General features: G+C 39.1%; 1 protein-coding gene across 7 annotated transcripts in view; it reads right to left on the reverse strand.

Annotated features, from left to right (window-relative positions):
* SMAD9 (SMAD family member 9) overlaps positions 1 to 24,474 on the reverse strand; it is a 107,741-nt gene that overhangs the window by 34,818 nt on the left and 48,449 nt on the right. The window contains exon 2 of one of the 7 annotated variants that reach the window (XM_066236613.1): positions 15,012 to 15,121. The exons of the other annotated variants lie outside the window; for them this stretch is intronic. The gene's annotated coding sequence lies outside the window, so the exon portion shown is untranslated. The remainder of the gene's footprint in view (positions 1 to 15,011; positions 15,122 to 24,474) is intronic. 7 annotated transcript variants of the gene reach the window in all.

Genomic DNA, 24,474 nt, shown 5'->3' on the forward strand with positions numbered 1-24,474 from the left:
AGTAAATTGAACGTCCCTGGAACGTGCCCTGGGACATCCATACACTAGACCAGTGGTTCTCAAACTTTATGAAGTTGGAGCGCATTTAAAATTCTACAATTAATTGTAGGTGCACTATATAAAAATTTCTGAGAAATATGTTATAATAATTAAGTCAAACATTAAAGAAAAAATATAAAGTCCAAGCGTGCTTTTATGGTAATTAAACAAAATAAATATGACAAAATTAAGTTTATAAAAGATATTTTTATGTTACATTTTGAGTTATGCTTTTTAGAATTTGTAAAAAAGAGGGGTTAAAAAATTTTTAAAAAGACAAAAAAATTATCTTTTTATATATATAGATACATTCTTAGTAAGATTTAGTAAATTTGGCAGGTCCCGGAGTGAATGTGTTAAGTTTTTTCATTCTTGTGTTTATGAGAAACATGAGCCTGATGTGTCCTAGTGATTTCTTCAATGTTTGTGCATATATCTGAAAGGCAAACTCTCATTTCTTCTTCAATACATTGAAGAATTCCTCTCTTTTTACTCTTAATTGTGTCGAGGGTAGAAAATCCTAATTCACATAAATAGGATGTTGAAAATTGTAGTAAAATGTTCAAAGCTTTTTTAGATATTGCCACATATTCTTCTTTTATAGAAATCCAAAAGGCTTCAAGAGACAATTCCTTATGTTTAATCATCAATTCACGATCAGTGGATATAGCTGCCAGTTTTTCTTCTTCTGTTAATGTTAAACCAAAATCACTTGAAGCTTCCATGAATGGGTTTCTAATCCAATCGTATTGTTCAGTGTCAAGTGATGGAAAATAAGAGCCCAATTTTTCTTCTAAACTTATTAAATGTTCAACTATTATTGGAAGTGTTTCATTTATGCAAGTGCTTTTTACCAATGCAAACATTTCCAAATTATCTTCAACAGCTTTTCTTTTCCAAATCTGTAGTTTTCTCTGAAATGCTTTCATTTTGTCAGTGGATGTGAGAATATTTTCTTCTTTCTGTTGCATGCTAGTATTCAAAATATTGAGCTTCTGAAATACATTGGCCAAATACTGTAACCTGGCAATCCAAAATTAGCACCGGAGGTTACAAAATGTAGCTGTTTCATCTCTTCAAAAAACGCAAGAAGTTCTTGTCCTAGCTCATGTACACGGGTAAGTACTTTTTCCCTTGACAGCCACCTCATCTCAGTGTGTAAAAGCAGCTGTCTGTGTTGTGAATCCATATTGATACAAAGGTTTTTGAATAAACATGATTTGACAGGTCTTGTTTTAATAAAGTTTACCATCTGAACAACTTGATCTAAAACTTCTCTTAATTTTCCTCCCAATGTTTTTGCCATCAACGCCTCCCTATGAAGAAAGCAGTGATTTATGATAACATTCTCATTTTGTTTTTTTACAAAAGATATAAGACCCTTAACACAGCCTACCATGGAAGGGGCGCCATCTGTACAAATGCCTACACACGACTTCCATTTATCAAGATAGTTACTCAGAATGTTAAAAACGTCTTCACCTTTTGTAGACACACCTAATTCTTTGCAAAAAAGAAACTGACTTAGTATTTGATCTTCATTAATAAAACGGACGAATGCTAAGAGTTGCGCCGTGTTGGTAATGTCTGTTGACTCATCAACTTGCAATGCAAAATTTGAATACATACATTTTTCTCAATATCAGAAGACATTTCTATAATATGCCTGTGAACTGTATTGTTGGACCGAGGAATCTTGCTTATTTTCATTACTGCTTCATTTCCTAGCATTGCATGCAGGCAAAATAAGTGACTCATCTACAGTATGAGCTTTCATATTTTTTGCTGTCAGTTCTGAGACTTGATAAGAAGCAATTTGAGCTTTATCAGAAATAGTCATTATACTTTTAAGAGAATCTGCCACTTTTGTTTGCTGTTCAGACAATCTCTTGAAAAACCTTAACAGATTTATCTTGTAAATTAGAGAGTATAGTTTAAAAATGTTTACTCAATTCACTAGGAAGCACTGATTCATTTGCCACTTTACATCCACATACTAAACATAGAGGTAAAGGATGATCTTCACTTCCGGTCCAAGTGAAACCAAAGCTTAAATAAGTCTCATTATATTTGCGAGAAGGCCGCGATTTCACTTTCTTACTTGCACTTAACTTTTGCTCACTTCCAGAATCGGATTCTTCAACATCACGCTTCTTTTTGAGAAATCTAACCATTTTATTTGAGTGTATTTATCTAAAAATAATATAATGATGTGTTAATAATAAATATAATAATGATGTGTTAACAAAAAGAGCAGTATTTCCATAATGAAATGGTATAATAGAGTAACTATATTTATTTTTATATCTGGGCACATGTCGCGAACCAGCGCAGCTAGTAATTCCAAGTCCCGAGTGGGAACAGTGCAGAATTAAGAAAATACATGGAATTAAGAAAATATGGGGTCAGGAGGGCCCTGTAATTGCTGCTGGAAGAACAAAACGCACCCCAAAACCACATTTTGCTTTATTTATAGGGAATAGTGAGGCCATTAGCAAATCTTAACTTTACACCAAAGGATAGAAGAAACTTACCTCCAGCCTTTCCAGGGAACATGGGAGGTAGTGTAAACAATCCAGCACCCACAGCTTAAAAGCCTTTTGCAATCTAATCAGGCAAATGAGGCAAGGGGTTGGGCAGACTGTCAGCTTAGAGTCAATTCCTCACACCTCTGTCCCCCAAAAATCTAAACTCCAAAAACCCTGTTGGTTTTTTGGTCCCCAACAGGCATATATTTTTCTGGAATTCCACAGGGCACACCTGGAAATCAGCTAGGGTACATCAGTGCATCCTGGCGCTCACTTTGAGAACCACTGCACTAGACTGATGTTCTATCCACTGAGCAACCAGCCAGGGTTGGAATCAATATTTTAAAACCCAATTTTCATTCCTAAAATGGTAGAAGTTGATAGAAATAAGCCACACAAGCAAAGGTTCTTTGGAGTTCTTGATAATTCTTAAAAGTGAAAAAGTGTCATTAGACCAAAAAGTTTGAGAACTCTTCTAGAAACTAGACATAGTCACAGACATAAATGCATACACAAAAAGTACTGCTGTCACATCTGTCATTCTGCCTGAAAATCAGTTGACTTCTTTTCCCTCTTATCCAAAAGAGGTGCTCTTCTCTGGTTCCAGCAGCCTGTTTTAAAGTGTCCTGGGTGTACAAAGGCACCTCCTCTTCTGTGGCACAGGTGGTTTAGACAAAACCCTCCTCTTCTTCCAGATTTTAGAAACCAGCTACCTTGTTAATGCTTAGAAGTGGCTGTTGGTAACACTTTGGAGCAAGCAGACTCCTTTTAGTATTCTGGAATCAATCTAGCTCATCATGCCCAACAACTGCTTATTTAATATTTGTTAAATATAATTTTTCTCTTACTTCCTGAAGGCAAAACTTCCCCTTGAGTGCAATTCTATAAAGTTCTTTGAGCAAAAGAACTATATAAATCTCTGCTGTTGTGATCACCACCACAAATCTCAGGGAGAACAGCACAAATTCATGGCATTTAACAAATGTAAAGCAACACTTACATCACCATAGTCTTTATGCGGACTTTGGCACATTTCACAGAGGTAAATTATGGCAATAAAGGAGAATGAGGGCTGAGGGCTTGATGGTTGTTTTCTTCCTCTGGGCAATTTGATTTAAACCCAGTTTTATTTGGACAGGTTGATTTTGTGGCTAAACAACCATGAGCTAATCAGAGGCGGATTAAGGTCCGTTGAGGCCTTGGGTGCAGAAGAAAATGTTGGGCCCCTTAAAAAAAAGGAGAGCCTGACCAGCTGGTGGCACAGTCAGTGGATAGAGCATCGGACTGGGACCCAGAGGACCCAGGTTTGAAACCCCGAGGTTGCTGGCTTGAGCACAGGCTCACTAGCTTGAGCGCAAGGTCACTGGCTTGAAGCCCAAGGTCACTGGCTTGAGCAAGTAGTCACTCGCTCTGCTGTAGCCCCCTCGTCAAGGCACATGTATGGCTAGTAGTCGCAGCCATCGTGGCCATTCACATGCAAGTTCACATTGGATTTGAACACAGTCAAGAAATGGTGGAGTCAAAAAATGGTGGGCCATTCCTTTATTAAAGTCTCGCACTGGCCAATGAGCAAACAGGCAGGGAAAACACTTCCCTTTCACTCATTCAGAGCTCCCAAAGCCGCTGACACATTCTCCACTTCCACAACCAGGAGAATCTTCTCTGGTTTCTCCTAGAATCAAAGGTCTCACCAGTCTCAGTGAAGCTCGCAAAGCCCCTCAGCTCTGGTTCCCCATCTGCACACCTTCTCTTTCCCTGCCAACATGGCTGCTTCTTCAGCACTCTGCAGTCTCTCTGCTCTTCCTGAAAAACACTGCTTCTTTCTCCTTCTCCTTTTCAAAACTTTCTGGCACTAAAACCTCTTCTCTAGCAAACATTAGCAAAACAATGGCCCTTCCTGTCATGAACCAGCACGGCTAGTAATTCTAGGTCCTGAGTGGGAACGGCATGGAATTAAGAAAATAGGCTTAAAGAGGAAAAGGATGGGCTTGGGAGGACTTTTTGTATCACAGAAGATAGCTTGCAAAAGGCAAACCTCCACCTCCCCTACCTGCTTTATTTATAAGGCATAGTGAGGCCATTAGCAAATCAAAGAGATCATTAAAACAAAGTCACATTTCCAAGGCATCCAAAGAATTCTACCAGTGCAGAAAACCCCTATCGTACATAATATCTTAAGTTCACAAAACAAAGGATAAAAAGAAATTGCCTCAAGTCTTTCCTGGGACATGGGGGAGAGGACGAGTATAAACAACCCAGCACCATAGCTAACATGGTGTGGAAAAAAACAGCCTTTAGCAACTTCACAGAACAAGTGAGGTGGGCGGCTGGGAAGATTGTCAGCTTACGGCCAGTTCCCCACACCTCAGCCCCCCAAACATCTAAACTGCAAAGATCCTATTGGCTTTCAGTCCCCAACATATCCATCCCCCTTTTCTATTTTTTAACTTCAATTCGTGTGCTGTGATTTATACTCATCTGATTTCCCATGTTCCGATTTGGAGGCAGACTGGAAAAATATAAAATGAACAGAAGATTAATATAGCCAAAGCTAACAGATACCAAAACAAGTGTCTTAATACAATGAAGGGATTAAAGCCTTTTAGATTATCAAGCAAATTCTTAGCTAATACAGCAGGATCTATAATAGAGTCTTTGCAGTTTTGAATGTCCTTAATATGTTAATATAATTTCACCAAGTCCATGTTGACACCATCACTGCGCCACATTATCCTGACATGCAACCCAACCCCACTTCAGTCTGAGAACCGTCCCACGGAGCAGGAGTCACACACATTCAGGAAAAGTCCGCATGGCACTGGAACTGTTGTCACATTTCCATCTCTGCAGCTCAGCATCTAAGTCCCAATGACCACCACTGCTTCTAGCACATTAAGCTTTTGTCTCAAGCTTAATGTCAATACTGACAATGATTCAGGTAGACTGGAAGGGCCATCTGCAGTATGTATGGAGACAGAACTTCTGTTCTCTTTAACCTGGAGAGATGAAACCAGGGGGCCTTTCCCTGGAGTTTAACAGCTGTGAGGTGGTGAAAAGAACCTTGGGATACACTATGCTGGGTGGTAGAGGTAAATTTGTAACAGAAGTGGGCAAAAAGGAGAGGGGGGGGCTCTGAATTTGGAGAGATTGAACCCTCTCTTGGAGGAGTGAAGGGGCAGCCTACCTTCCAGTGTCCCTTTTTCCCACAGCGAGGGCAAGGCCCTGGTGGGGGCTGAGAAGTCAGGCAGGCTTTAGCCCAATGACCTTCCTTTCCACTCTTGAAGCTGGGCCCTGATGGAGTCCTATGGGCATGGGAGCCTTTAAGGGCATATGCCAAGAGTTGGTATTTTGCCTGATCTCTTTGGGCTCTGTCTGCCTTTTTGTGTTCCTCTCGGTCATTATAGACCTTAAAAGCCATGCTCATGAGATCTCATTGAGGGATTTGAGGGTCCTCCTCTGCCTATATAAACTTTTTCCATATATCTGGTGCTGACTGGAACAGACAGAAGGACAGTGTTATCAGCTGGATCAAATGAAGGAGGTTAGGAATTTGCAGGAGAAAGAGGTGTGGAGTGTGCTAAGAGGATTTTTTTTTAAAGTAAGTTTCTTTTTTTCTTTTTTTCTTTACAGGAACAGAGAGAGAGTCAGAGAGAGGGATAGATAGGGACAGACAGGAACGGAGAGAGATGAGAAGCATCAATCATCAGTTTTTCATTGCGACACCTTAGTTGTTCATTGATTGCTTTCTCATATGTGCCTTGACCGCAGGCCTTCAGCAGACCGAGTAACCCCTTGCTTGAGCCAGTGACCTTGGGTCTAAGCTGGTGAGCATTTTTTATTTTGCTCAAGCCAGATGAGCCCGCACTCAAGCCAGATGGCGACCTCGGGATCTCGAACCTGGGTCCTCGGCATCCCAGTCCAACGCTCCATCCACTGCGCCACCGCCTGGTCAGGCTGTGCTAAGAGGATTTGATAGATGGAACACGTTTGACAGAAAGGGATGACAGCATAGTAAAAATGCCTTATACAACTGTGAAATGAGTCTTGTGAAGTGAGTCTCTCATCCTGGCTCACGGTGTTTCACCAAACGTCAGGAACCCACTGAGAAGCCTCAGTAGACCTAGGAAACACACACACATATCCTCGGCCCCACAAGAGAACAGGGTCTGGCTCTTGCCAGATTCCTGTGAGCAGGTCCCTCCATCGCACTTCAGGGAAGGCTTTCCTTGTTGGATTCCAGAGTCTGTGGGCCAGTGAATGGCCCTGAACATCAGCATTCAAAAAAATTTTAAAGTAAAAAGCATGATACAGATTTGCAGGAGTTTGAGGGCATGGTTTCCCCTTTTTTATTTTTTATTATTGACCTTTAAGCATTAACTGGGCACACTTTATAATGCCTTGACCCTGAGGATTGTAAGGAAATACCTGTCCTCAGGTTAATTCCAAAAGTCTAACAAAATATAGTAAATGCTTTTCTAAGTAACACTACCATACCTTCCAAAACATTTCTATTCCATTGATTAACAGGCAATCTAGAGAGCACATAAGGCTGAAAAAATCCAGTATGACCTTTGTTATCTTCCCATTGTAAAAAAAAACTTAGACCTTTGTTAGGGAAACTTACCTTGCCCCAAGCCTCCCAGCTCAGTGACTACCTCATGAGCGAGTCAAGAGAAAAATAACCAACAACTAATGTTGCTTAGCAATAACAGATGCATCAGCTCAACCAAATTAGCAAGTCTATAGGATCCACATTCCATTCTATTTAAATTCAAATGAAGACTCGAGAAGATGGCAGCGGAGTAGGCGGATGCACAGACGCCCAGCTCTCAACACCAAACTGGAATACAAATCAATTTAGAAAAAATCAGCATGAAAAACCAACACTGAACTGCAAAAACAGCTCTCAAAAACCAAGGAGCAAAGAGGAAGCCACAATAATCCTGGTAAGGAGTGCCTGAATCTCCTCTGCTTACAGGAAGGGAAGGAGGGGGGTGAGGCTGAGAGCCCAGAGAGGATTTCACAGAGGAAAAAGAGCAGAAACTACTGCTCACAGCCACTTACCTGGCGACCAGGGAGCAAGGTGGGTTGAAAAGACCAGCTTATCTCTCAAGTGGAAAAGACAGGGAGAGGGACAGACTGTGAGGGGCTAAGGTATGCAAGAAACAAAATAAAAAAGCTGACTCATTCGTGCTGGAGGCGGCCATAGCTGGGGGAGGGACTGAACCTTTCACAAAACAGAGCTGAAGTGCTTCCGGATCAGAGATCTCTGGACATCTATCCAGCTCCAATCAGCACAACAAGACACAGCTGAAAACAAGAAGTGGGGAGGAGGGGCAGTAACTCAGGTCTCCATGGAGATCTGAGATACACCTCCCCCTACTGAAGCTGAGAGAAAAAACCCTGCCCCCAGTGAGATTAGTTGGAGGAAGAGACCTTCAGCGTCACAGCATTCCTGGATACAGTTTCAAGGAAGCCCCCTGCTGAGATCAGTTAACAAGACTATCACCTGTTAATAAAACAAACAAATCAAGACTTCAAAGCTGCCCAAATCCGAAAGTGGATTACAAATAATAGCTGATACCAACCCACGAAGACCTAAAAAAACACAACTGAAAACTGGAGGCAGACAACACCAAGCCTAGACTCAACCAACTCTACAAATAAAAATAAATAAATAAATAAAAAAGATGAGAAGACAAAGGAGTGAAATCCAAATGAAAGCACAAGAGACACTTTCGAGAGATGAACTGAGTGATATGGAAATAATCAAACTTCCAGATGCGGAGTTCAAAATAATGATTGTAAGGATGCTTAGGGATCTTAGAACAACAATGGAGGGGGAGTTTGAAAACCTAAATAAAGAAATAGCAAGTATAAAAAAGAATCAGTTGGAGACGACAAATACAATATCAGAAATAAAGACCACAATGGAAGGAATTAAAAACAGGATAGATAGAGCAGAGGATCGAATCAGCGAGTTAGAAGACAACTGGAATGAAGGCATGAAAGCAGAGAAGAAAAGAGAAAAAAGACTCAAAAAGTCAGAGGAAACTCTTAGAGAGCTCTGTGACAACATGAAGAGAAATAACATCCGCATCATAGGGGTTCCTGAAGAAGAAGAAAAAGAACAAGGGATAGAGACTTTGTTCAATCATATCATAGCTGAAAACTTCCCTAAATTAATGCAAGAGAAACTCTCACAAATCCAAGAAGCACAGAGGACTCCATTAAAGAGAAACCCAAAGAAACCTACACCAAGACACATCATAATTAAAATACCAAAGCTAAGCGATAAAGAGAAAATATTAAAAGCTGCAAGAGAAAAAAAAGTTATCACCTACAAAGGAGCCCCCATAAGGATGACATCTGACTTCTCAACAGAAACACTTGAGGCCAGAAGGGAATGGCAAGAAATATTCAAAGTAATGCAGAACAAGAACCTACAACCAAGACTACTTTATCCAGCAAGGCTATCGTTTAAAATTGAAGGAGAAATAAAAAGCTTCCCAGACAAAAAACAACTCAAGGAATTCATTACAACCAAACCAATGCTGCAGGAAATATTAAGGGGCCTGGTGTAAACAGATAAAGTGGGAAAAGAATACAGAAAAAAAAAAAAAAGGAATACACCTTTAAAGAAGAAAATGGCAATAAACACACTACATATCAATAATAACCTTAAATGTAAATGGATTAAATGATCCAATCAAAAGACATAGGGTAGCTGCGTGGATAAGAAAACAGGACCCATACATATGTTGTCTACAAGAGACACACCTTAGAACAAAAGACACACACAGATTGAAGGTAAAAGGATGGAAAAAAATGTTTCATGCAAACGGAAATGAAAAAAAAGCTGGGGTAGCAATACTTATATCAGACAAATTGGACTTTAAAACAAAGGATATAGTAAGAGATAAAGAAGGCCACTACATAATGATAAAGGGAGTAATCCAACAGGAAGATATAACTATTATAAATATCTATGCACCTAATATAGGAGCACCCAAATATATAAAACAGACTTTGATGGATTTAAAGGGCGAGATCAACAGCAATACTATAATAGTAGGGGATTTCAATACCCCACTAACATCACTAGATAGATCCTCAAGAAAGAAAATTAACAAAGAAACAGCAGACTTATTGGAAACACTAGATCAACTCGATTTAATAGATATCTTCAGAACCTTTCACCCTAAAGCAGCAGAATATACATTCTTTTCAAGTGCTCATGGTACATTCTCTAGGATAGACCACATGTTAGGGCACAAAAGTGCTCTCAACAAATTTAAGAAGACTGAAATCATATCAAGCACTTTCTCCGATCACAACGGCATGAAACTAGAAATGAATCACAGCAGAAAAGCTCAAAAATTCTCAAACACATGGAAACTAAATAGCAGGGTGTTAAATAATGAATGGATTAAGAATGAGATCAAAGAAGAAATAAAGAAATTCCTAGAAACAAATGACAATGAGCATACAACAACTCAAAATTTATGGGACACAGCGAAAGCAGTGCTGAGAGGGAAGTTCATAGCACTACAGGCACACTTTCAGAAGCTAGAAAAAGCTCAAATAAACAACTTAACCCTGCATCTAAAAGAATTAGAAAAAGAACAGCAAGTAAAGCCCAAATGTAGTAGAAGGAAAGAAATAATAAAGATCAGAGCAGAAATAAATGACATAGAGGTTAAAGAAACAATACAGAAGATCAATGAAACTAGGAGCTGGTTCTTTGAAAAGGTAAACAAGATTGATGCACCTTTAAGTAGACTCACCAAGAAAAAGAGAGAGAGGACTCAAATAAATAAAATTAGAAATGAGAGAGGAGAAATAACAACTGACACAACAGAAATACAAAATATTGTAAGAAAATATTATGAAGAACTGTATGCCAAAAAACTAGACAACCTAGATGAAATGGACAAATTCCTTGAAATGTACAATCTTCCAAAAATCAATCTGGAAGAATCAGAAAACTTAAACAGACCAATTACACCAAAGGAGATCGAAACAGTTATCAAAAAACTCCCAACAAAGAAAAGTCCGGGGCCCGATGGCTTCACAACGGAATTCTACCAAATATTCAAAGAAGAACTAACTCCTATCCTTCTCAAACTATTTCAAAAAATTCAAGAGGAAGGAAGACTTCCAAACTCCTTTTATGAGGCGAGCATAATTCTGATTCCAAAACCAGGCAAAGACAACACAAAGAAAGAAAATTATAGGCCAATATCTCTGATGAATATAGATGCTAAAATCCTCAACAAAATATTAGCAAACCAGATCCAACAATATATGGAAAAAATCATACACCATGATCAAGTGGGATTTATTCTGGGGAGGCAAGGCTGGTACAATATTCGTAAATTAATCAATGTGATTCATCACATAAACAAAAAGAAGGAGAAAAACCATATGATAATTTCAATAGATGCAGAAAAAGCATTTGATAAAATCCAGCACCCATTCATGATCAAAACTCTCAGCAAAGTGGGAATACAGGGAACATACCTCAACATGATAAAAGCCATCTATGAGAAACCCACAGCCAACATCATACTCAATGGGCAAAAATTAAAAGCAATCCCCTTAAGATCAGGAGCAAGGCAGGGGTGCCCCCTTTCACCACTCTTATTTAACATAGTCCTGGAAGTCCTAGCCACAGCAATCAGACAAGAAGACGAAATAAAAGGCATTCAAGTTGGAAAAGAAGAAGTAAAACTATCATTATTTGCAGATGATATGATATTGTATATAGAAAACCCTAAAGTCTCAGTCAAAAAACTACTGGACCTGATAAATAAATTCAGCAAAGTGGCAGGATATAAAATCAATACTCAGAAATCAGAAGCATTTTTATACACCAACAATGAACAGTCAGAAAGAGAAATTAAGGAAACAATCCCCTTCACAATTACAACCAAAAAAATAAAGTACCTAGGAGTAAACTTAACCAAGGAGACTAAAGACTTGTACTCGGAAAATTACAAAACATTGATCAAAGAAATCAAGGAAGATACTAACAAGTGGAAGCATATACCGTGCTCATGGTTAGGAAGAATAAACATCATTAAAATGTCTATATTACCCAAAGCAATTTATAAATTCAATGCAATACCAATTAAAATACCAATGACATACTTCAAAGATATAGAACACATATTCCAAAAATTTATATGGAACCAAAAAAGGACACGAATAGCCTCAGCAATCTTAAAAAAGAAGAATAAAGTGGGAGGTATCACACTTCCTGATATCAAGTTATACTACAAGGCCATTGTACTCAAAACAGCCTGGTACTGGCATAAGAACAGGCATATAGATCAATGGAATAGAACAGAGAACCCAGAAATAAACCCACAGTTCTATGGACAACTGATATTTGACAAAGGAGGTAAGGAAATACAATGGAGTAAAGACAGCCTCTTTAACAAATGGTGTTGGGAAAATTGGACAGCTACCTGCAAAAAAATGAAACTAGATCACCAGCTTACACCACTCACAAAAATAAACTCAAAATGGATAAAAGACTTGAATGTAGGCCGTGAAACCATAAGCATCTTAGAAGAAAACATAGGCAGTAAGCTCTCCGACATCTCTCGGAGCAATATATTTGCTGATTTATCTCCACGGGGAAGTGAAATAAAAGACAGGATAAACAAATGGAACTATATCAAACTAAAAAGCTTTTGCACAGCTAAAGACAACAAGAACAGAATAAAAAGACAAACTACACAATGGGAGAACATATTTGACAATACGTCTGATAAGGGGTTAATAACCAAAATTTATAAAGAACTTGTAAAACTCAACACCAGGAAGACAAACAACCCAATCCAAAAATGGGCAAAAGAGATGAATAGACACTTCTCCAAAGAGGACATACAGATGGCCAATAGGCATATGAAAAAATGCTCAACATCACTAATCATTAGGGAAATGCAAATTAAAACCACAATGAGATATCACCTTACACCAGTCAGAATGGCGCTTATCAACAAAACAACACAGAATAAGTGCTGGCGAGGATGTGGAGAAAAGGGGACCCTCCTGCACTGCTGGTGGGAATGCAGACTGGTGCAGCCACTGTGGAAAACAGTATGGAGATTCCTCAAAAAACTGAAAATCGAACCGCCTTTTGACCCAGCTATCCCACTTTTAGGAATATACCCCAAGGACACCATAGAACGGCTCAAAAAGGAGAAATGCACCCGCATGTTTGTGGCAGCATTGTTCACAATAGCGAAGATCTGGAAACAGCCCAATTGTCCGTCAGAGGACGAGTGGATTAAAAAACTTTGGTACATATATACTATGGAATACTACTCAGCCATAAGAAATGATGACATCGGATCATTTACAATAGCATGGATGGACCTTGATGACATTATACGGAGTGAAATAAGTAAATCAGAAAAAAAACTGAGATGAATCCATACATAGAAGGGACATAAAAATGAGACTCAGAGACATGAACAAGAATGTGATGGCAACAGGGGCGGGGGGGGTTGGGGGAGGGGGGAGGGGGTGAAGAAGGAGAGAGGGGTTAGGGGAGGGGAGGGGCACAAAGAAAACCAGATAGAAGGTGACAGAAGACAATTTAACTTTGCGGGAGGGGTATACAGCACAATCAAATGTCAAAATAATCTAGAGATATTTTCTCTCAACATATGTACCCTGATTTATCAATGTCACTGCATTAAATTTAATAAAACAATATTAATATTAAAAAAAATTCAAATGAGTGCACTTTACTTTAAAATTTAAAGTTCCAATTTTAAAGCAAAAAATGTAGGGATGAAACTATTTTATTTTTTCAGGATTAGAGCCTGCATTTCCAATTTTGCATGCAAGAACTTCATTAAGGCCTTAAAAACAGACACATTTTAGACAACATTAAACAAAGACTAAACAGAAACAAGAATCAGACAAACCAGAGAGAAACCCAGGACTTCAGAGCACAACTAGATTAAAAAGATGCCTGCTGATCTTAGGGCATTTTTGACAGAGGGACTAAAAATGGATGAGACTAAATAAAATTTCCCCAAGAAAAAACAACTTGGCAGCTGCTGGGATATTTTCTATAGTCAGATCCAACATGCGTTCCCTGCCTTAATTTCCAGGCAAAGAATAAGAAAGAAACAAAATGATAGTTCAGAGGTTTGTACCTAAAACATTAAAGAAAATCAGAGAAAAACAGGAAAAGCTGTAACTTTCCTAACACCTGAGTTTCTATTAATTCTCAAATTCCAATAGCTGTGCAACTAGCTGTTCAGCAGTTCAGGTTGATTATGCTGAAATTTCTCTACCTCAATTTTAGCTGAGCAGCAAAATAAGTTGATGGGGCCTGGGAAGGACCCACTGTCCATTTCCCCAAATCACCTGCCCTTCGGCAGTATACTTAGATTTATATTCATTCGCCCAATGTTTCCCTCTCCTACAGCATGGGCGGAGGTCTGGAGCTTTAGGAGCTGACTTCCCTTGAAGGGGAGGCCGAGACTAATATCTGAGGGGAGCAGGGCAATTTCTAGCAAAATGTCCTAACCCCCCATGTTAGAAACAAGATCCATGTGCAGAAGTACTTCCCTGGCCTCCCTTCTTTCATTTGTTCTGCCGTTTATCAAAGTACTGTCCTAGAGGCCTTCCCTGAAGTGCTGTGGCAAAAGCCAGGCCTTGCATGTATGAAGGCCCAATATCAATGTATATTCTGATGTAATCCCCTATATCTTGAGCCTAATCTAACGCTTGTTGGAGTGGGAATCTCCAAAGGTCTGAGACAAAGACCCTGGAAGCAACTCAATAAGTGTAAGAAAGAGCAGAGGGTGGCGGAGGTGCACAGGTTAAGGAGCCATAGCCGTGAAACCCTCATTATCTCCCGAGTCATCCTCAGATTCCAAGGTCTTCTCAAATTTACACCCCTTTCTTTATACCTCACTCTGATCAAACAACAGCTTCTCCTCAAATAAAAACATTATTTATTTATTTTATTTTTTTACAGGGACAGAGAGAGAGTCAGAGAGAGGGATAGATAGGGACAGACAGACAGGAATGGAGAGAGATGAGAAGCATCAATCATCAGTTTTTCGTTGCGACATCCTAGCTGTTCATTGATTGCTTTCTCATATGTGCCTTAACTGTGGGCCTTCAGCAGACCGAGTAACCCCTTGCTTGAGCCAGTGACCTTGGGTCCAAGCTGGTGAGCTTTACTCAAACCAGATGAGCCCGCGCTCAAGCTGGTGACCTCAGGGTCTCTAACCTGGGTCCTTCCACATCCCAGTCCGATGCTCTATCCACTGCGCCACCGCCTGGTCAGGCAAATAAAAACATTTGTACAAAAAGAAAAAGGTCCCTCACTCTTGACTCTAATTGTCCCATAATTTATTACTCCCAACACTACTTTCCCCCAAAACTCTACTCAAAAATTTTACTTACTGTGAGCACTTGGGGAGTTCGTCACCTGACTTTAGTTTAGTTTTCCTTTCCTTAGTGGTCCCTGTTCGGGCTCTACTTGCTACGAACCAGCACGGCTAGAAGTCCAGGTCCTGAGTGGGAATGGCACGGAATTAAGAAAATAGGCTAATGAGAAAAAGGATGGGCTCAGAAGACTTTGCAATGCAGAAGATAGCTTGCAAAAGGCGAGCCTCCACCCTTACCTGCTTTATTTATAGGGCAAAGTGAGGCCATTAGCAAATCAAAGAGATCATTAAAACTAAGTCATATTGCCTGACTAGGTGGTGGCGCAGTGGATAGAGTGTCGAACTGGGATGCGGATGACCCAGGTTTGAGATCCCGAGGTCACCAGCTTGAGTGCAGGCTCATCTGGTTTGAGCAAAGCTCACCAGCTTGGACCCAAGGTCAATGGCTTGAGCAAGGGGTTACTCGGTCTGCTGAAGGCCCGCGGTCAAGGCACATATGAGAAAGCAATCAATGAACAACAAAAGTGTCGCAACAAAATACTAATGATTGATGCTTCTCATCTCTCTCTGTTCCTATCTGTCTGTCCCTATCTATCCCTCTCTCTGTCTCTCTCTCTGTCTCTGTAAAAAAAATAAAATAAAAAAGTAATAAATAAAAAAAAAACAGAAAGAAAAACAAAGTCACATTTCCAAGGTATCCAAAGAATTCTACCAAGTGCCGAAAACCCCACCATACATAACATCTTAACTTCACAAAACAAAGGATAAGCAGAAATTGCCTCAAGTCTTTTCCTGGGACATGGGGGATGGGACAAGTATAAACAATCCAGCACCATAGCTAACATAAAGATGTGGAAAAAAAGAGTTCCTCTTTGGAGGATGAGGAGAATCGGGCTGGAGTTGTGATCCGTAGACTCCAGAAGAGATGACATCAGAGTAATGGTGGGGTAGGAAGCGATACCGATAAATCTCCCCCAAACCTCAACAAGATCTTCAACCAGAAACAGAAAAACCTATCCTTGGAGCCTCCAGATGTTTCGCAATACACCCAAAGGTATGATCGAGGGAAACATTGGCTAAATATATAACCAAACCCCGAAGGAAATAGGGAGTAAGAAATGCTCCGCCTTCCTCACTAACCTAAACAGGGCGGTTTTCACTGGAAACTGAGAATATAGAAACTAAGGCAGGCAAAGGGGGTGAATAGATCCAGGTCGCGGCACAAACGGCCAAACCAGGCTGTGGCACAGAGATCCAAGCCGAGGAAAAACTGTTCCTGTGACAACCCGGGCAATACAGCTAACACTCGCGCCAAACCCAGACAAAGAAAGACTAGCGGGGCAGCCATTTTACCTGATCTCCTGGTCGGCGCACGCAGATATTGGGCGAGAGATTCCTTCCAAAGCCCCAGGAGGGTGAGCCCATGTTACTCCACAGAGAGGCAGAGTCAGAGGCCTTTGTGTGGGCCGAAAGCTTCCGGGCCGCCCCAGCACCCTGGGAGAGCAGCACATGGGGAGGGAGCGAGAGCTAATTCCAACACTGGAACTTTTCAGTGTGGGTGGGAGGTTTCACTCAGAGGGCAAGACTCCGGCCTCACATCATGGTCTGCGCGCAGAGAGAGTGGGCAGGAGAATCCTCCCAGCACCTCGGGAGTGGGAGCCTGTGTTGTCCCACGGAGGGGCACAGTCGGGTGCCTTTGTGTGGGCCGAGGGCGGAGTCTCACGCCGTCCCAGCGCCTTGAAAAAGCCGCACACGGGGACGGAGCAAAAGCCAATTCCAACACTGGAACTTTTCAGTGCGGACAGGGGGTTTCACTCAGAGGGCGAGACTTCCGGTCTAACATCCTGGTCTGCGCACGCAGATAGTGAACGAGTTTCCTCCAAGCGCCCCGGGAGTGGGTGCCCACCCGTGTTACCGGACAGAGTGGCAGAGCCAGAGGTCTTTGAGTGGGCGGAAGCCCCGGCTGATTATGCTAGTGGCTCTGACTGACTGAGCCTTAACCAGAGCCCTGTGCTGAGTGGGAATAGAGTGGGGAGTTGCCAGCTCTTTGAGCCTCTTACTATCCAAGCAGAAGCAGCAGCAACCCCATAGCTGGATTCTCAGGCTACTAATTGAGGAAGGAGAGACTAGGAGAGAGGCTCCAGGAACATGCACTCTCTCACTGTCGGAGCCTATAAATGCTAATGAGCCTCGACTGCCAATGAGACTGAAGCACAATACATGACATCGCCATAGAGACTTATCAACTGCAAACCTCTACCTGAGCGTGCCAAAGGGGAAGAACCCGGGGTACAGAGTCACCGACCAGGAAGAGGGAGAGAAAAGAAAAAGCAAGAAGATAACCTCACAAAATCAGAATAATCCGCAGACTTTATAACCTATCCCATTTTATTATATTTGTTCGTTTGTTTCTCTTATCTTCATCCTTGATTCTTTTTTTTTTTTTTCCTCCTCCAATTTGGTCGTTTAACTCTCTACCGGTCTTACTCTCTCCTCTCCTTGAACTACACTACCCATAAGTGTTACATCTCCCATTATCTTTTCTTTCCTCTTCCTTTCTCTCTATGAGGGTTGCACTCCAAAACCCTTAACTCTCTCTCTCTCTCTCTCCTCTTTTTTCTTTTTTCTTCTTTTAGTGGTTCCCTCTTTTTTTTTCTCTCTCTCTTTTTCTTTTCTCGCTCTATATCAGTTTCTTCCTTTCTCCTTTACGTCTCCTCTCATTCAAACCTCAATAACGAACAAATTATTTTATCTGGGACTCAAACTTATGTTTGTGGCATTTTGGGGGTTTTACTTCACCTTTTTAACTCACTAGCAGTGCTCCCATCCCTGGCTCTCCATTTTATCAAGCTCTTGTTCCACTAAATACAATAGTAATTTTTTAATTTGACCCCCATTTTCCTGTTTCCCTCTTACTCCTCTCATCATAACTCTTAGTCAACCAACACCTAAACGCAAATCATTTTATTCTTGATCCAAATTTTTTCATTATTTGCTTTTTGTGGGTCCATACCCCCCCTTTTTTAATTTTTAATTTAATTTTATTTTTATTTTTTTTTCTTGACTCTTTATTACTTTTTCCCAATTCAGGCCCTCCATTACAGGCATTGTTTGTTCTATTAAATAAAATATAATTCACAGTTCACCACAAGATTTTCTCAAGAAAGAGGGGAGAGGAGAGGAGAGAAAAAAAGGAGGGGGGGAATAATTTCCTTTTTTTAAATTTTTATTTTATTTTTCTTTATTTCATTATTAATTTAAAAAAAATACATTTTTTGATTTTTTTAAACTTTTTATTTTTTATTAAATCTCATTAATACTATCAACAAAACCACCCTCAGATGCCATTAAGGAAGAGAAAATCGAATATCATGGATACAAAAGAAAGAGAGGTAACACAGAAAGATGAGGAAAAATCTATGGAGAAAAAATTTAATATATTGGAAACCTTGGAGTTAAATGACAGAGAATTCAAGATAGAAATCCTAAAAATACTCAGAAATATACAAGAAAACACAGAAAGGCAATTTAGGGAGCTCAGAAAACAACTCAATGAACACAAAGAATATATGTCCAAGGAAATTGAAACTATAAAAACAAATCAAACAGAGATGAGAAACTCAATTCACGAGCTGAAAAACGAGGTAACAAGCTTGGCTAATAGAACAGGCCAGATAGAAGAGAGGATTAGTGAAATAGAAGACAAGCAATTTGAGGCACAACAGAGAGAAGAAGAAAGAGACTCAAAAATTAAAAAAAATGAGATAGCCCTACAAGAATTATCTGACTCCATCAGAAAGAATAACATAAGAATAATAGGTATATCAGAGGGAGAAGAGAGAGAAAATGGAATGGAGAACATACTCAAACAAATAATAGATAAGAACTTCCCAAGCCTGTGGAAAGAACTAAAGCCTCAAATTCATGAAGCAAACAGAACTCCGAGTTTTCTTAACCCCAACAAACCTACTCCAAGGCACATCATAATGAAATTGGCACAAACCAATGGCAAAGAAAAAATTCTCAAGGCAGCCAGGGAAAAGAAGAATACAACATATAAAGGAAGGCCCATTAGATTATCATCAGATTTCTCAGCAGAAACTCTACAAGCTAGAAGAGAGTGGACCCCAATATTTAAAGTCCTGAAAGAGAGAAACTTTCAGCCATAAATACTATACCCATCAAAGCTATCCTTCAAATATGAAGGAGAAATAAAAACATTCACAGATACAGAAAAGATGAGGGAATTTATCATCAGAAAACCCCCACTCCAGGAATTACTAAAGGGGGTTCTCCAATCAGATACAAAGAACAAAAAAAATAAAGCCACAAGTAAAAGCTCCAAGAAGAACACAATAAAACCAAATTTAAACTGTGACAACAACAAAAAGAAAGGAGGGAGAGGATGGAGATTAACAGTAGCAAAGGACGATGGAGTGCAAAAGTACTCACAAAATAGTGCGCTACAATGAACAGGGTAGGAACCCTTTTCATTACTTAAAGGTAACCACCATTGAAAAAACCACCACAAAAGCACATGAGATAAAAAAGATAGCAACAAAGGAAAGATGTATGGAATACAACGAAATAAAAACAAAACAGAAAAACGAAAGAGAAGGATTAAACAAGACACAAAACTAACAGAAAGCAATGTATAAAATGGCAATAGGGAACTCACAAGTGTCAATAATTACACTAAATGTAAACAGATTAAACTCACCAATAAAAAGACACAGAGTAGCAGAATGGATTAAAAAAGAAAATCCAACTGTATGCTGCCTACAGGAAAAACATCTAAGCAACAAGGATAAAAACAAATTCAAAGTGAAAGGCTGGAAAACAATACTCCAGGCAAATAACATCCAAAAAAAAGCAGGCGTAGCAATACTCATATCTGATAATGCTGACTACAAGACAACAAAAGTACTCAGAGACAAAAATGGCCATTTCATAATGGCTAAGGGGACACTGAATCAAGAAGACATAACAATTCTTAATATATATGGACCAAATCAAGGAGCACTAAAATATATAAGACAGCTACTTATTGACCTTAAAACAAAAACTGACAAAAATACAATCATACTTGGAGACCTCAATACACCGCTGACGGCTCTAGATTGGTCATCCAAACAGAGAATCAACAAAGATATAGTGGTCTTAAACAAAACACTAGAGCACCTGGATATGATAGACATCTACAGGACATTTCATCCCAAAGTGACTGAGTACACATTTTTCTCCAGTGTACATGGATCATTCTCAAGAATTGACCATATGTTGGGCCACAAAAACAACATCAGCAAATTCAGAAAAAGCGAAGTTGTACCAAGCATATTTTCTGATCATAAAGCCTTGAAACTAGAATTCAACTGCAAAAAAGAGGAAAAAATCCCGCAAAAATGTGGAAACTAAACAATATACTTTTAAAAAATGAATGGGTCAAAGAAGAAATAAGTGCAGAGATCAAAAGATATATACAGACTAATGAAAATGACAATATGACATATCAGAATCTATGGGATGCAGCAAAAGCAGTGATAAGAGGGAAGTTCATATCACTTCAGGCATATTTGAACAAACAAGAGAGAGCCCAAGTGAACCACTTAACTTCACACCTTAAGGAACTAGAAAAAGAAGAACAAAGACAACCCAAAACCAGCCGAAGAAAGGAGATAATAAAAATCAGAGCAGAAATAAATGAAATAGAGAACAGTAAAACTATAGAAAAAATTAATAGAACAAAGAGCTGGTTCTTTGAAAAGATCAATAAAATTGACAAACCCTTGGCAAGACTTACCAAGGAAAAAAGAGAAAGAACTCACATAAACAAAATCCAAAATGAAAGAGGAGAAATCACCACGGACACCGTAGATATACAAAGAATTGTTGTAGAATACTATGAAAAACTTCATGCCACTAAATTCAACAACCTAGAAGAAATGGATAAATTCCTAGAACAATACAACCTTCCTAGACTGAGTCAAGAAGAAGCAGAAAGCCTAAACAGACCTATTAGTAGAGAAGAAATAGAAAAAACCATTAAAAACCTCCCCAAAAATAGAAGTCCAGGCCCTGACAGCTATACCAGCGAATTTTATCAAACATTCAAAGAAGACTTGGTTCCTATTCTACTCAAAGTCTTCCAAAAAATTGAAGAAGAAGCAATACTTCCAAACACATTTTATGAGGCCAACATAACCCTCATACCAAAACCAGGCAAAGATGGCACAAAAAAAGAAAACTACAGACCAATGTCTCTAATGAATACAGATGCTAAAATACTAAACAAAATACTAGCAAATCGAATACAACAACATATTAAAAAAATAATACATCATGATCAAGTGGGATTCATCCCAGAATCTCAAGGATGGTTCAACATACATAAAATGGTTAACGGAATACACCATATGAACAAAACAAAGAAGAAAAACCACATGATCTTATCAATAGATGCAGAAAAGGCTTTTGATAAAATACAACACAATTTTATGTTTAAGACTCTCAACAAAATGGGTATAGAAGGAAAATATCTCAACATGATAAAGGCCATATATGATAAACCATCAGCTAACATCATATTAAATGGCACTAAACTGAAGGCCTTCCCCCTTAAATCAGGAACAAGACAGGGTTGTCCACTCTCTCCACTCTTATTTAATGTGGTACTAGAGGTTCTAGCCAGAGCAATCAAACAAGACAAAGAAATAAAAGGCATCCATATTGGAAAAGAAGAAGTAAAGGTATCACTTTTTGCAGATGATACGATCCTATACATCGAAAACCCCAAAGAATCCACAAAAAGACTACTAGAAACAATAAGCCAATACAGTAAGGTCGCAGGATACAAAATTAAAATACAGAAGTCAACAGCCTTTCTATATGCCAACAATGAAACAACTGAGAACGAACTCAAAAGAATAATCCCCTTCACAATTGCAACAACAACAAAAAAATACTTAGGAATAAACATAACAAAGAATGTAAAGGACTTATATAATGAAAACTATAAACCATTGTTAAGAGAAATCGAGAAAGATATAATGAGATGGAAGAATATTCCTTGTTCTTGGTTAGGAAGAATAAATATAATCAAGATGGCTATATTACCCAAAGCAATATACAAATTTAATGCAATTCCCATCAAAATTCCAATGACATTTTTTAAAGAAATAGAGCAAAAAATCATCAGATTTATATGGAACTATAAAAAACCCCGAATAGCCAAAGCAATCCTAAAGAAAAAGAATGAAGCTGGGGGCATTACAATACCTGACTTCAAACTATATTATAGGGCCACGATAATCAAAATAGCATGGTATTGGCAGAAAAATAGACACTCAGACCAATGGAACAGAATAGAAAGTCCAGAAATAAAACCACATATATATAGTCAAATAATTTTTGATAAAGGGGCCAAGAACATACAATGGAGAAAAGAAAGCCTCTTCAATAAATGGTGCTGGGAAAACTGGAAAGCCACATGCAAAAGAATGAAACTGGACTACAGTTTGTCCCCCTGTACTAAAATTAACTCAAAATGGATCAAAGATCTAAACATAAGACCTGAAACAATAAAGTACATAGAAGAAGACATAGGTACTAAACTCATGGACCTGGGTTTTAAAGAGCATTTTATGAATTTGACTCCAATGGCAAGAGAAGTGAAGGCAAAAATTAATGAATGGGACTACATCAGACTAAGAAGTTTTTGCTCAGCAAGAGAAACTGATAACAAAATAAACAGAAAGACAACTAAATGGGAAATGATATTTTCAAACAACAGCTCAGATAAGGGCCTAATATCCAAAATATACAAAGAACTCATAAAACTCAACAACAAACAAACAAACAATCCAATAAAAAAATGGGAAGAGGACATGAACAGACACTTCTCCCAGGAGGAAGTACAAATGGCCAACAGATATATGAAAAGATGCTCATCTTCTTTAGTTATTAGAGAAATGCAAAACAAAACTGCAATGAGATACCACCTCACACCTGTTAGATTAGCTATTATTAACAAGACAAGTAATAGCAAATGTTGGAGAGGCTGTGGAGAAAAAAGAACCCTCATACACTGTTGGTGGGAATGTAAAGTAGTACAACCATTATGGAAGCAAGTATGGTGGTTCCTCAAAAAACTGAAAATAGAACTACCTTATGACCCAGCAATCCCTCTACTGGGTATATACCCCCAAAACTCAGAAACATTGATACGTAAAGACACATGCAACCCCATGTTCATTGCAGCATTGTTCACAGTGGCCAGGACATGGAAACAACCAAAAAGCCCGTCAATAGACGACTGGATAAAGAAGATGTGGCACATATACACTATGGAATACTACTTAGCCATAAGAAATGATGACATCGGATCATTTACAGCAAAATGGTGGGATCGTGATAACATTATACGAAGTGAAATAAGTAAATCAGAAAAAACCAGGAACTGCATTATTCCATACATAGGTGGGACACAAAAGTGAAACTAAGAGACATTGATAAGAGTGTGGTGGTTACGGGGGGAGGGGGGAAAGGGAGAGGGAAAGGGGGAGAGGAGGGGCACAAAGAAAACTAGATAGAAGGTGACAGAGGACAATCTGACTTTGGGTGATGGGTATGCAACATAATTGAAAGACAAGATAACCTGGACTTGTTGATCTTTGAATATATTTAACCTGATTTATTGATGTCGTCCCATTAAAAAAATAAAATTATAATAAAAAAAAAAAGATGTGGAAAAAACCAGTCTTTAGCAACTTCACTGAACAAGTGAGGGGGGGTTGGGCAGGCCGTCAGCTTAGTGCCAGTTCCCCACACCTCAAACCCCCCCCCCAAATTTTAACTGCAAAGACTCTACTGGCTGTCGTTCCCCAACACCTTCCCAAGCAGAAAGATGACTTGCAGTTTTACAGACCACATATACCTGGCATTGCCCAGCCCTCAACGCAAACTATAAACGAGCAAATATAAGAATCTTATTTTACAAACTTATTTGACCAACAGCACATATGACAAAGCAATGAACAAACAACTATGGAGGCTAAGGAGCTGCAACAAAGAACTGATGCTTCTCATCTCTCTCCCTTCCTGTCTGTCTCTCCCTATTTGTCCCTCTCTCTGTTTCTGTCACAAAAAAAAAAAAAAGAAAAAAAGAGACATGGAAAATAAAAATATGTTAACTACATTCTTAAATAAATAAAAAATATTATGTACTATTAATGTTAAAATTGCACATATAAAACTAAACTTGGTGTCATTAGAAAAATGTGTCAAGTTGGGGTTTTGGAAGTCGGGGTCCAGGGTGCGCGCCCAGTGCGCCCATCGTTAAACCCGCCTCTGGAGCTAATGAAGTACAGCTGAGTCACTGTGTTTAAGTTCTGCTTACTTAATCAAGACAGGCTAACTTAAAACAATGGCTGAAGAGGATTAGGAACCTTAAAGAAAATTAACACGAAATAGAAACAATTTGA

This window comes from Saccopteryx bilineata, chromosome 6 (assembly GCF_036850765.1).
Source record: "Saccopteryx bilineata isolate mSacBil1 chromosome 6, mSacBil1_pri_phased_curated, whole genome shotgun sequence".
In the NCBI taxonomy this organism is placed as follows: Eukaryota; Metazoa; Chordata; class Mammalia; order Chiroptera; family Emballonuridae; genus Saccopteryx; species Saccopteryx bilineata.